The sequence below is a fragment of the Petromyzon marinus genome, chromosome 29 (genome assembly GCF_048934315.1).
Source record: "Petromyzon marinus isolate PM22_M1 ecotype Great Lakes invasive population chromosome 29, UKy_Petmar_22M1.pri1.0, whole genome shotgun sequence".
NCBI lineage: Eukaryota > Metazoa > Chordata > Hyperoartia > Petromyzontiformes > Petromyzontidae > Petromyzon > Petromyzon marinus.
The window spans coordinates 11,304,765-11,317,430 of record NC_133695.1 but is presented as its reverse complement, the minus strand read 5'-3'; the positions used below and the strand labels follow the sequence as shown (position 1 = coordinate 11,317,430).

The following is a 12,666-nucleotide window of genomic DNA, read 5'->3' as shown; positions in this document are numbered from 1 at the left end:
TCTTCCATTGAAGGAGCACAGGCTACAGCGGTTTACCATATGGTCCATAGTTTGGGTTGCATGGCCACACTGCTACTGTGGCTTGTCTTTACTTTTCCATTTATGAAGGAGGTGTTGGGCATTGGCCTGTTGATGCTCGGACGCGGTTGATGAGACACCGGTATCTTCGAGGAATGTCTATATACTGAAACTAAACTCTTTTCAGTCTATCAGGTTAGGCCCACTCAGCCGCATCGCTCTTTTTCAGAAGCGAACTGGCCACAGGTGGTAACGCAACAAAGTGGGCTTATGGCGTGGAAATTTATAGCAGCCAAATAGTTTAAACGCGCGATAATTCTGAATGTGGAGGGAGAACCTGGACGACCCAGAGAAAGAAATCCACGCGACCAAGGAGGAAAAAAACGCAAACTCAACATATACAGGTGTCAGGGTCGGAATCGACCCCACACACTCCTGTGTAGTGGGTTCACGGGACACGGAGACGGTGGATTAGAGGTAGCACTGTTTATTTAACGTAACAAGGGTTACACTGGAAGGGGTAATGGCCCCTTCACCCGTATACACGCTGGGACACCCCCTAGGCTATCTAGCCTAACTCCTCTGCTCCCAGTTCCTCCAGCTACAGGCGCTAGAGGAGGCTATCTGATCTGGCCCTGGTCAAGCACAGGTCACGGCACCCCACCAACCAGACCGACCCTTGAAAGGGCTCCGGCTCTGAGGCTCTGGGGCCGCACCACTGGCTTACCCTGCCGGCCCTCAAAAGGACAGCGGTCAGGGAAGTCCCAGGGTCAATCTAGCCGGCCTTCCTTCTTCACTGGTTCTTCATTCTTGGCCTCAACACACTGCCCCGAGCTCTCTGGCTCCCCGCCCTTTATACCCATACACCACTGAGGGCGGGGCTATAGCGGACGTGGTTGTAGCCACCATGGTGTGACTGTGTGTTACCTTCCCACACTGTGTGTTTCCTTACCACAACACCCCTACAGGTGTGACTGTGTGTTACCTTCCCACACTGTGTGTTTCCTTCCCACAACACCCCTACACCTGCATGCCAGGCGAGATGTTAACTATCCCGCCACCGCTCGACACCGTTTTCGTCAAGCTCCGTTGCAGGCGTCATATCCTGCAGTTTATTTGGCCAGTTTGAAACCATTGTGCTTCACGTGACATCGGACAGGCCTCTGATGTTCCACAACCACCCGAAGAAGACGGCAGCCAAAGTCGGGTCGAAGAACAACCTTCTCAGCAAACTGGGGCAGCTCAACCTGCACAGCGTGCTACGCTCACAGATACTTGGCACAGCAGCTGCTATCGCCCTCTGATATTCAACCGCTGAGTATCGCGGCGCAAGCACCGGTGCGGTGTCGGCCGTTGCACGCGAAGCTGGTTGGGGTCCAACTGCATTCAACCGCGCACACCGTCACGGGTCCTACGCTGCAAGCCACCCCACCAGCTTGGCTGCCGGCGCTGAGCAATATCGCTCCCCCACCACCACCCTCGCTTTCGTCGTGGGGACGGGCAACGGCCAATACAGCGAGTCCCCCTCTACAGCTGGACACGGGCGACCCTCAACGAGCCCGCTCGTCATCGGGAAAACAAGGCTCGGCTGTGACGAACGGTCCCACCCGACACAGTGAGAACCGCTTCCTCGTCGCCCATGCTATCGGTTCGTTTTCCCGGCTTCGAGCGACCGCGCCGGTCGCGCGCCTTGCTCAGCAGGTTCCGTACCGGCCAAGGGTTCATGCGCAGCCAGCCTCCCTCTCGACGCCTCGGGGCCAACGTGACGACAAGCCAACGCTGCGGTCGTGGTCGGCGACAGACCGCGCCATTGCACGTTCTCGTTCTCAACGAGCGTCCCCCTGAACCGACTCCGATGTTGGACCCCAGGGTTTCTCCCTCCTCCACGTTGCTGACGAAGCGGCTATCGCCTGGCTCAGCAAGACGAGCATGCGATAACAAAAATATCACAATATGGAACCTTTCTTTGCCAGTATCAAAATATAAAAAAATGGCAATAAAACAGGAGGTGTTAAGATGTTAAAATACCAAACAGAAACCTTTTGCAAGGAATCGTCTGCATGAACCACATATACTTGTGGTGAACATGCAAACAAAAAACATGCTCTGATAGTATATGATGCATTGTCTTTGAAACTGATTGGTCCACACAAGAGACAGCTTTCTTTAGAACCTAGTTTCAAACAGTGTGAGACCAAAGGACGCCAAAAGGCGAACAGCACAAAGAAAACGCATTATCATTCACTTTTGGCGTTCTCTGGTCTAACATTGTTTGAGACTGGTGTGGACCAATCAATTTCAAAGACAACGCATATACTACCAGGGCATGTTTTTGTTTGCATTCTGACCACATACACGCAACAATTCAGCATTAAACATATCATCTCGTTCGAGACTCTTCACACGAAAGGCCTGTTCGAGATTCGAGAGTGGTAAGGGTGGCGGTTTTTGCGTTCGGCACGTGCGTAAAATCTCCGAGCCGCGTAACGGCGTCCTCGGGGGTCGAACGGAGTTCTCGCAGACGTCCGCCCGCACTCGGAGGACAGCGGTCAACAAGACGCGATTTTGGTCGTGTCGTGCCGCAGCTGCGAAGTATTTCACCCACAAATTAAATTGTGCTCGAGAATTCCACTGCAGATTCATCCATCAAATTGTACAGCGCCCAAAAGTGCTTGATTAAATACAAATGAGCCATTATAATCACATTTTAAATCAGGTAACATTGTGTTCTACCACTGGCACGCAACTGAGAGAAAAATCTATTCACATGAGTGATGCACACATGAGCAGAGAAGCAAGTTTAGTTTTTTTAACATCCCTTGCAGCGAAGCTAGAAAGCCCTGGGCCCAGAGGGCCATTGGTTACCTAAGCATTACCATCCATAAAATCTGTTATCAAGGAAAAGTGCACATCAGTCAGTCTCCGAGCCACTTAACGGCGTCCTCGGATGCGGTCAACGACACGCGACATTGGTCGTGTCGTGCCACAGCTGCAGTGCGGATTGTCATGAAGACCCCGACGTGGGGAGGAGGTTCGCTGCACAGAGACCTCGCCCTGTCCAGAAACCTGTCCAGCGGGGCACTCTGGCGGCGTGCCAGGGTGAAGCCAACTGGACAGACTGTACGATCAGTGCCGGATTAAGGTAGTGCGGGGCCTGTAGGACCATAAATAAATAAAACACGTAAATATGAAAACACATACATTTTTCACATGCATAGTACAGTAATTGTATTTTTTCATTTGCTATACAGCCAGATAATACGACAAATCGCTAACCTAAAACAACCGGGTCGTTAATGAAAGGTGAAGGCAGTATAGTCCTATAGTAATAGAGCAAGTGCAGAATCACTGAACCGGAATTGATAGCTTGAAAGCGTATAGCGCGGGGCCCTTGAAAGTGTGGGGCCCGTAGCATATGTAGCTACTTTTGCTGCTAGGATAATCTGGCACTGTGTACGATCTGCAATAAGGAACTGGTTTGGTGATAATGTGGTGCTCCATTGCTCCCGCCAGAGTGCGGGTAAACACGTCTGAGAGCTCGTTGTCTTCACATTGTGGGTAGGATTTTGAGGCATTACACATTTCGACTGTTGTACCAGCTTTTTACACATTCAGAAGTATGTTACTTGCTCTTGCTTACGAGTAGCTACTGTATCACTGTTTCTAAGATTCAAAATCCCCAACAAATATGCACCCAAACTAGTAGTCACCCCTAAACATATCCCAGTGGATGATATAATATATCCCAGTGGATGATATAATAGCCCAGGTCTACGTAGCCCTCAAAAGCTTGGGACACATCCCGGCAGACGTGGCTAGATTTGAAATTGCTGCTATCCTCAAAAACACTAAGAAACCCATTACCAACATCAGCAAGGACGAGCGTTTTGAACTCTCTAAATAAAAAATTGTCATCCTATCAGCCGACAAGGGCAATGCCACTGCCATCATGGATAAAACCACTTACAACAACAAAATTAAGGACCTTCTTAATCATGGTAGCTATACCAAAATCAACAGAGATCCCACCAACTGCCTAGCTACTGAAACCAACAATATCATCACTACATCGACTTCTCTAATCGATCAGACCAAGCAGAGCTCCCTAAAACCTTCAGCTGCTAGACCACCCAGATTTTATGGCCTTCCAAACATCCACAAAGTGGGTGTGATGCCACAGCAGCGAAGCCGCTCTGTCGGCGCCGCGCCTGCGATGCCCCCACAACAAAGCAGCCTGGCCGATGCTGTTTCCCCCTCACCACCCCCCACATGAACACACACACACACACCCCCACGTAGGACCTCGTGGGGAAGTCACGTGGCCTCCAGGTTTTCACCCAGGAGCCCTCCTCGTGGGAACATCCCCCACGGTTTCCTGGGGCCAGGGAATTGGCCGAGGCTTCCCCCAGGTGAAATGGCACTGCGGCGCCGTGAATTGACGTGAACTTACATGGTCACGACGAGGCTACTCAGCCACCGCGGTTAGGACACACACAGCGCGGCAGGTAAAGGGGGGACGGGGCCACGCACGATGGGCGCGGGCACCCTGGAGGCAGCATCAGCCGGGTAAGCGTCTGATTGGCTGGAAAAGTGTGCTCGTACGCCCCCCGGCCAATGCAACAGCCCAGCGGCGGCCCCTTTGATGTGTAAAGAGGGATGCGGACGGCGCTGAGAGCACCAGTGCAGGGCATCGATCCGATTGGCCGTAAAGGCCGCCAGATCAGCCGAGGGGCTCCTTTGATGTAGAGGAGGATATAATGGGAGAGGAAAGCGCGATGTTCAGTTCGTGTTCTCCTAAAGCCAGCGATCGGGTCCGTCGACTTCCCAGCCACTTGCAAGTCCGTGTGACGAGTCGAACCGTGAGTGCCAGAGGGTGAGATATTGAGACCAGTGTGAGAATTCCTCGAGAGGGTAAATGGAAATAAGCAGGGCGGAGTGGGTTTAGACTGTCGAAAGATAGAGCGGTTTCCTCACCGATTTCAGCTCTGAGTCACATAGTGGTTAATCCAAGTCATACCGGGAATACATCGTTAGTGAGCAATAACCTTGTCGTGTGGTTTCTGCGAGTGTGGGGAGAGCGCATGGTGGCGTGAGTCCGCTCGTCGTAGCACGGAGATTTGCGCGCGAATAACTCTATCGGGGTGACCATCGTGTGCGAATCCGACCGACGTCCCTTTGTCGCTGTGCCAAGTTTGCGCGTGAATCCGGTCGCCAGTATTCATCATAATAACTTTTTCGTGTGGTTTCTGCGAGTGTGGGAAGAGTGCATGGTGGCGTGAGTCCGCTCGTCATAACACGGAAATTTGCACGCAATAACTCTATCGAGGTGACCATCGTGTGCGAATCCGACCAACGCTTCTCCGTCGTTGTGCCGAGTTTGCGCGCGAATTCCGTCGCCAGTATTCATCATTGTACTTTGCAATGTAGTCCGCGATTGACTGGTTTGATCCAAATGGCTGGATGTCCATATTTCCTTTCCAGAGGTTGAGTAGCGTAGGATTATAATTGTTAATCCATCAGTCTTCGCATCGTCGTTCCTGCAAGCATATTCGACCACCATTGGTAATGAAGTCAGATGTTTTAGAGACGATGCGGTTTTCAGCACAAACTTGTCGTGGAAATAGCAGCCAAATACTCTAAACGCGTGTTGATTGTATATGTCGAGAACAAAACCGGAGGACCTGGAGAAAAATCCACGCGACCACGTGGAGAGATCCCGACCCTGACGCCTGCTGTAACAAAATAAACAGCAGGCGTCAGGGTCGGGATCGAGCCCACGACCTCCTTCATACCAGGCGAGGTAGTTAACATCTCGCCACCTACTATTATAACAGTATAAAAAGGTCAGAGTTCAGCACCTGCAATCGCTTGCTCACGCCTCTGCTGCTAGATTCCTCCACTAGAGGGAGACCCCCAAAGAGGCCCTCTCTTAGAGCTGGGGGGTTGGCAGCCTTTGAAAGAAGGAGGAGGTAAAGAGCCGTTTTTGTCTTTCACCAAAAATAGTTCGAGAGCCGCATCACACGCAGAGCCACTTGCACACAAACACAGCAGCAGGTATACGGCAGATGAAGAATTAATTCTGACTGAAATGAACAGAATAGCTGATTGAATCAACTGCGCCAGTAGAGATTTGTTTTTCCCGCACCCTAAGTTATTTTGTTTACAGTACAGTTTGACTGTTGTACATTTTGTCGTCACCACCAAGGACATTCCATAGGGGCCGTCCATAAATGACGTCACGCGATTTTTGACGATTTTTGACCCCCCCCCTCGTCACACGGCGTCAAAAAAAGTCAGACCGCCCCCTTCAAATATGACGTCACAAAGCTCTGCCCCCCCCCCCAAAAAAAACATGCTTCAAATCGCTTTAAACTATTGTCATTGTAGTGCGTATTTAATGTGGCGTTGCACTCTGATGTTGTAGGAGAAAACATTTATAAAAAAAAGTCTATTTAATTAAGTAGAACGTGTTGTCTATATTTAAAGTTGCGCATTTTGACGTGACGTCACATTTCTCAAACCCCGCCCCTCGTCACACATCGTCACAAATGTCTGACCCCCCCCCCCCCCAGGTGCGTGACGTCATTTATGGACGGCCCCATAGTGACCTCCATTCCCTGCTATTATTTAATCAACTGTCTTTACGTTTAATTGTGTCGAAGATGTTAGTTTGTTTAAAATGGCTGCCCGCAAGGGGGCAGCCAAAGAGCGACCACGTGCTTGCTCCAGAGTCGCAGGTTGTCAACCCCTGCTCTCGAGTTTTTGGCCTACTCTTCCACGCCGGCCAGGCCAGTGCCGGATTATCCAAGTAGCAAAAGTTGCTACACGTCTTCAAGCTATCAATTCCGGCTCAGTGATTCTGCACTTGTTCTATTACTATAGTACACACTTTTATGAACGGCTGGGCGTTTAAGGTTAGCGATTTGTCGTATTATCTGGCTGTATAGCAAATGACAAAATACAATTACTTTACTATGCAAGTAAAAAATGTACGTGTTTTAGAATTTACATGTTTTTTTTTATTTAGGGCCCCTTTATAACATATGCTACAGGCTCCGCACTAGCTGAATCCGCCACTGGGCCAGACGCCTTGGTCTAAGGTGAGTAGCCACACCAGTGTGGCTGGGAGGCAGATGAGATTTAAGAGACTTGCTACCGATTGTTTTAACTGCCGCGCCGGGAGAACGAACCGGCGACCTCTGGACTTATAAACAACAATTTTGAAGATTTTATTTTTTCCCCAGCAGAAGGTATTTGCTTCAAGTCACAATATTAACAGACGGTTTACAGCACTGCAGTGGACAGCGTTTTATGAGCAACGTAAGGCAAATGCTTGGAGAACATCTTATACACCGCGCATTGAGTATGCACTTTGAACTTCTTTCACACCGTTACGTAGCCAACCGTGCTAATTGGAGGTGAGAAACACATTTCACATCAATTTAGTTCAACAATGGTCATAAATAGTTTATAGCATAGGCGCATACAAACCGTGCTTTCTCCCGACTAACTACATGTAAAAATCTATCATGGAAACTTTTTGCCATATAAGATGTAATATAAGAATAGGTTTTACCCTTCGTGGCAATACAACAGATACAACAGTTGTGTTAAGATGTTAAGAAACACCAAATAAAACCTTTTGCAAGGGATCAAGCGTGCGTTCACCACACTATACTTGCGCTGAACATGCAAACAAACATACTCTGATCATACTTTGCTTCTTTCGGTAAAGTCACGTAGGTATAAAATAAAATAAAACACGACGTTTCGGGCGCAACACAAGTTTCCGTCATCAGGTGGCAAAGCATGGTCTGCAGCAGCAGAAAGAACCAAAGAGTATGGATTACTGCAGTCACGAAAGCTTCAAACCTGATAATATACCCATTGCCTTTGAAACTGATTTGCCTACACCAGAGACATTTTTATTGATGGCCTTGCCTCACCACCAGTGTCAGACCAGAGGACGCCAAAATGCGAACACTAAGCTTGGAAAGCGAGCAAGAGGTTTGTGCACATTGCTGCTGTAGTTTATATCAAACCCAATGAAAAATAACGAACCTACCTTGCCATAAGCGCTGGTGGGACTGCGTTTACCAAAGCTGACTCAATCCCCCTCTCTCTGAATTCATCACGCGAGGAAACACATGGGCACCGTCAGATTATGCAAAAAGTAAAATCCCTCCGATTTGAGGAAGTGGGTTTTGGTTAAAAAAAAAAAATTGGGGCTGGCAGTCTCTTTTCCGAAAGCAGCCAAGAGGCTGTCACATTTTGTGAACAATAACCACGTGTCCATTAAAGAGGGGTTTTTTTCTGGGGTTAGATCGCGTACATACAAATGTGTCGTGAAACCCGCGTCCGCCCGACACAGCCAATTAGTAAGGTTTGTCACGTTATCAGAACGTGCCAATTCGTTGCTAGCACAGCACACCGGTTGTGTGTTGGAGAGTGACAGCCAAAATCTGACTGTCTCCTGAGGAGGCTGGTTGTTGCACTTACCGGCGAAACGTACACAAATTGTAAATGTTGTCGTGGGTTCAGTATCCAACACACAACCGGCGTGCTGAACTAGTAACTAATTGGCACGTTTTCTTTACGTGACAATCTGTACTAATTGGCTGTGTCGGTGGTGGTGGCGGGTTAAACGACACATTTACGCGATCTCACCCACATAAAAAAAAACCTCTATTATGGATGATGTTGGTCGCGAAAGTCGCCTCCTACTACTACGATGCGTTAAACTGATTAACAAACTCGAATGCTTTCCATTGCTTTTCGTTCTGCTACAAAAACATATCTCTGATCTTGAATTTAAAATGAATTTTGGCAGCGTTGGGGGGGGGGGGGTGTTGGGGCACTTTTTGGTATATTAATTGCGAGTGGGGTTCCGAAAGAAACATAAGACAATCCTGATTTATGTTAGTATTCTTAAAAGTAACAACCTAATGCAATACTTTTGCCCAGTTCTGGTGCTAAAGGCGTGAGCAAACTAAGCAAAACGCTTCGGGAGACAGAGCAGTTCAGTGGGTCTCTAAAGATTTATCAAAGAATCTAATGATGCACCAAATATCGGCTCGAATTCTGATCACAATAAACTTAAAAGCCATTAATCGATATTATTTTGTTATGCTTGTATGTTCCCATGTTGTATGTATCTTCTGTAACTTCTGTGGTGCCCTCTGATGTTTCTCTTCACGTAATTGCCCTCCTTTTCCAGATTTCTCTGTATTCTGTCTTTTTTTTATAACAGGAATATGTGCAGTGCGTTTGAAAATTAATAATGAACAATTTTACGTATGCAGTGTAGCAAGGTTTTTGGGTGCAGAAGTTCCTTATTTCTCGAACTAGCCTGAAGAAATTAGTCAAACCGCATTGCTCAAGCAGTGTGTATACATTTACGTTCACAAATGAGTGTAAACTTTGGAATCAGAATATTTATTTCTACTGGAGGAATCCGATGAGCTATAAAGCTCTTTTTTCACAGATGTCCAGTCAGGCGGGTAAGAACGTTTCACCAACAAACAGTACAAAAACACGATCGGAGTGCAAAGTACAAGAAAGTTAAACAAATGACTCGCACACAAACAAATACAACCACTAAACCATCCCCATCCTACCAGGCAAAGCCCACCGAGGTATGAACTTATTTTTCAGAAGCGACCTGGCCACAAATGATGGCTCAACAACAAAGTGGCTCATCATTTGGACATTTATCGCACCAATTATAAGCTAAATAATCTCAATGCGTGTATTTAGCCTGGAAAGCCCTGCTGAGAACTGATGGTGATCGTTATATCCAGGACGATCTATACAGTGCTTGTGAGGTGATCGTCCCATACGGTCCCTGGGACGCTTCCTAGCCAAAGACCGAGAAGCGCCTTTTAATCAAGAAGGCTGGAGCCAACACTGCACGCGCTAATGGGTTAGGGCACGGGGAGCAAGAGGAATTGGCTGGGACGTTCGAAAGGGAAAGTCGAGTGAGTGACGGGGGAGGGTTTAGATCAGGAGAGGAGAAAGAGGTGAGGATTGGCGGAGACGGAGAGAAAGAGAGCTGAAGGCGGAGCTCGGGGAATTGCGGGAGAAAGCGAGCAACGTGGAAAAAAAAAGACCTCGTGGACAAAGGGAGGCCCAGCAGAGTCTTCTTTCACTCGTGGAAGGATCAAGTGAGGACACCTGGAAGTAGCGGCCGCCAAACTTTGATAGATAGCGTACCAGCAATCGAAAACGATACATCCTTACCAGCACGTGTGAATCCACATAGCTAACAGACTGTGTATTAAAACAACATCAAAACCTGAAGCATGTATAAAACGTTGTTGTATCAGTTGTGGTAGAAAAAAGAAAAAAATCAACTGCTGTAAACTGGAAAAAGACGTTACATATTTACCTCCTCCAGAGAACCTTTTAGTATTTTGGGGGTGTTTTAATGGGGGGCGTGAGCTGGCTTGACAGACGTCGGATATCTGCTGACATTTTGGTTAATTTCAGCCAGAGGCCTGCTTCGACGATTCGCTTTGTCCTGTATTTGTTTTTTTTTTGTTACGACAATCAGAAATGAATTTCGAGTTTCGCACAAATAAGTTGTGTAGAATTGAATCAAAAGTGTCAATGCCCTCTCCGAAATCTGGGGACAGTCCTCTCTTCTGAGCCGAAAATCACCGAGATGTATTCTCCTGAACGCCAGCTGATGTCTCCGTCACATCACACAACCCTGCTTCCTTTCCTCTGTGGAGAGGTAGTTAGGCAAACGTTCTTTTTCCCAGTAAAAATGGTTCTCTAATAATTACTGGAATTTCAGAGCAGACCAGGACAGTGCTCTTTAACATCACTATTCCCAGAAAAATAAACTGCAGCTATTTGTTGTTGTTATTGTTGTTGTTGAACAAATGGTCTTGTTTTGTTATAAACGCAAAAAAGGGATTGTTTTTTCAGGACTTGCAGACTCTCATTCAGTTCATTAATACTTGTAAATACATCTGCCAAAGAGGCAGGCCTTGCCGACCCGCAGCTGCAGCCGTTGAAAACAGTCAGATATACTAAAACTCAAAGTCACCAAGAAACCAAAACAATCTGAATGAAATTTCAACTAATGGGGGGTCAACACCTTTCCATCTCACCACCGTACGCAGAAGCTTTTCATCGCTGCTTCGCAATTCGTTGCACAGAAGAAGAAAACGATCGTGAATCGAGCGGCCGTGCTTTTTTTTCTTCTACTAAATCGGCCACCCTTTGACTCCCCGATCTAAAACGACCTTAAGGTTGGCAGGCCATCATTGTCCTGGGTGCGAATGCCTCACGATGTATATTGTATACTGCAGTGCGTGAATTTGCCAGTGGGTCAAACTGCTCTTACTTTTGCCAGAAGCCCTCCTGATTTGCTGGTCATGGCTAGAGCCCCATCGGTGCACACACACCAATAAAACATTTTTTTGCAACTGTAGTCCCTTATTTGTGATGACTTGACAGGAGCTTAACAAAATAAAAGTACAAATCTTCTTTAATTGCCATATCAGTTGCAAACCTTACGTGCGCAAGTTGAGCAAGTTACACAACAGACTCTCGATTATCCGCGGTGTAGTTTATCCAATTTGCGGATTAACCGTGCACCCAAAATCTTGACGTAAATTACTAACTCACGGTTTCCCTTAAGCCCAAATTAATAATCTAAAAACCGTTCTGCATTGTTATTCTTGGAAGTGTTTATTACAAGTCACATGCTTGAACCGAACAAACATGTGCTCCGGTTAATCCGAAATCCACGTGATCGCCTTTACAGTAGAGTAGTTGTAATATCTTTACACAGATTGGGCGGAGTTTTATTGATTATTTAAAGTTGCGCATTTTGATGTGACGTCACATTTCTCAACCCCCCCACCCTCGTCACACATCGTCACAAATGTTTGACCCCCCCCCTAGGTGCGTGACGTCATTTATGGACGGCCCCTTGGGAAGCCACGCAGTTTACGATCAGTGAGTTTAGAAATGCCTTTTATATCGTTCCGAGATTTTAAATGTTATCGTAGTTATTTTATATTGGCAAATTCAAACAAGACTATTCACCGAAAATCATTATTTTCACGTATGACATAAAATGACCTCATGGACCCCCCTGGGACATTGCCACGACGGAGCCCCCGGGTGAGAACCACTGCTCCTGGACCATACCATTTGGCGAAGGCCCCAACGGGGTCTGCAAGTGTGAGCCCTGACAATTGGGTGTCAGAAGTCGGATTGATCCCAACGCAACTAGGGGGGGGTGGGGGAGCAATGAGCCGTGCCAAAATTAGGAGCAGTTTTTTGTTTTACGGGACAAGGGATCCCAACCCTGTCAGCCCTTCTATAGGAATGTCACCCTGGCCTACCTATTGGCCGGACTCCCATGCGCATGCATGGGAGAGCGGCCAAGTTAATCAAATTTTTTATCTGCACTCATGCAGGGAAATTGGGCGGAGTTGGTTCACCAACTTGAGAAACGCTTTGGCCCAGGAGATCTGTGTGTGTGTGTTTCCTGTGTTTTTGTGTTCCCCTGTCTCTGTCTCCCCGTGTCTCTGTTTGTCTCCCTGTCTCTGACTCCCTATCTCCCTGTGTCTCTCTCTCTCTGTGTGCCTGCAGCATAGGGTGCGTGGATGCGAGTAGATTTTGAAATTG

The 12,666-nt window shown here is 47.6% G+C and overlaps 1 protein-coding gene across 1 annotated transcript in view; it reads right to left on the bottom strand.

Moving 5' to 3' along the window:
* The window catches only part of LOC116947164 (ATP-binding cassette sub-family C member 2), a 94,032-nt gene extending 85,848 nt beyond the window's left edge, over positions 1-8,184 (bottom strand). The window contains exon 1 of the mRNA XM_032962612.2: positions 8,084-8,184. The gene's annotated coding sequence lies outside the window, so the exon portion shown is untranslated. The remainder of the gene's footprint in view (positions 1-8,083) is intronic.
* Positions 8,185-12,666: the final 4,482 nt, after the last annotated feature.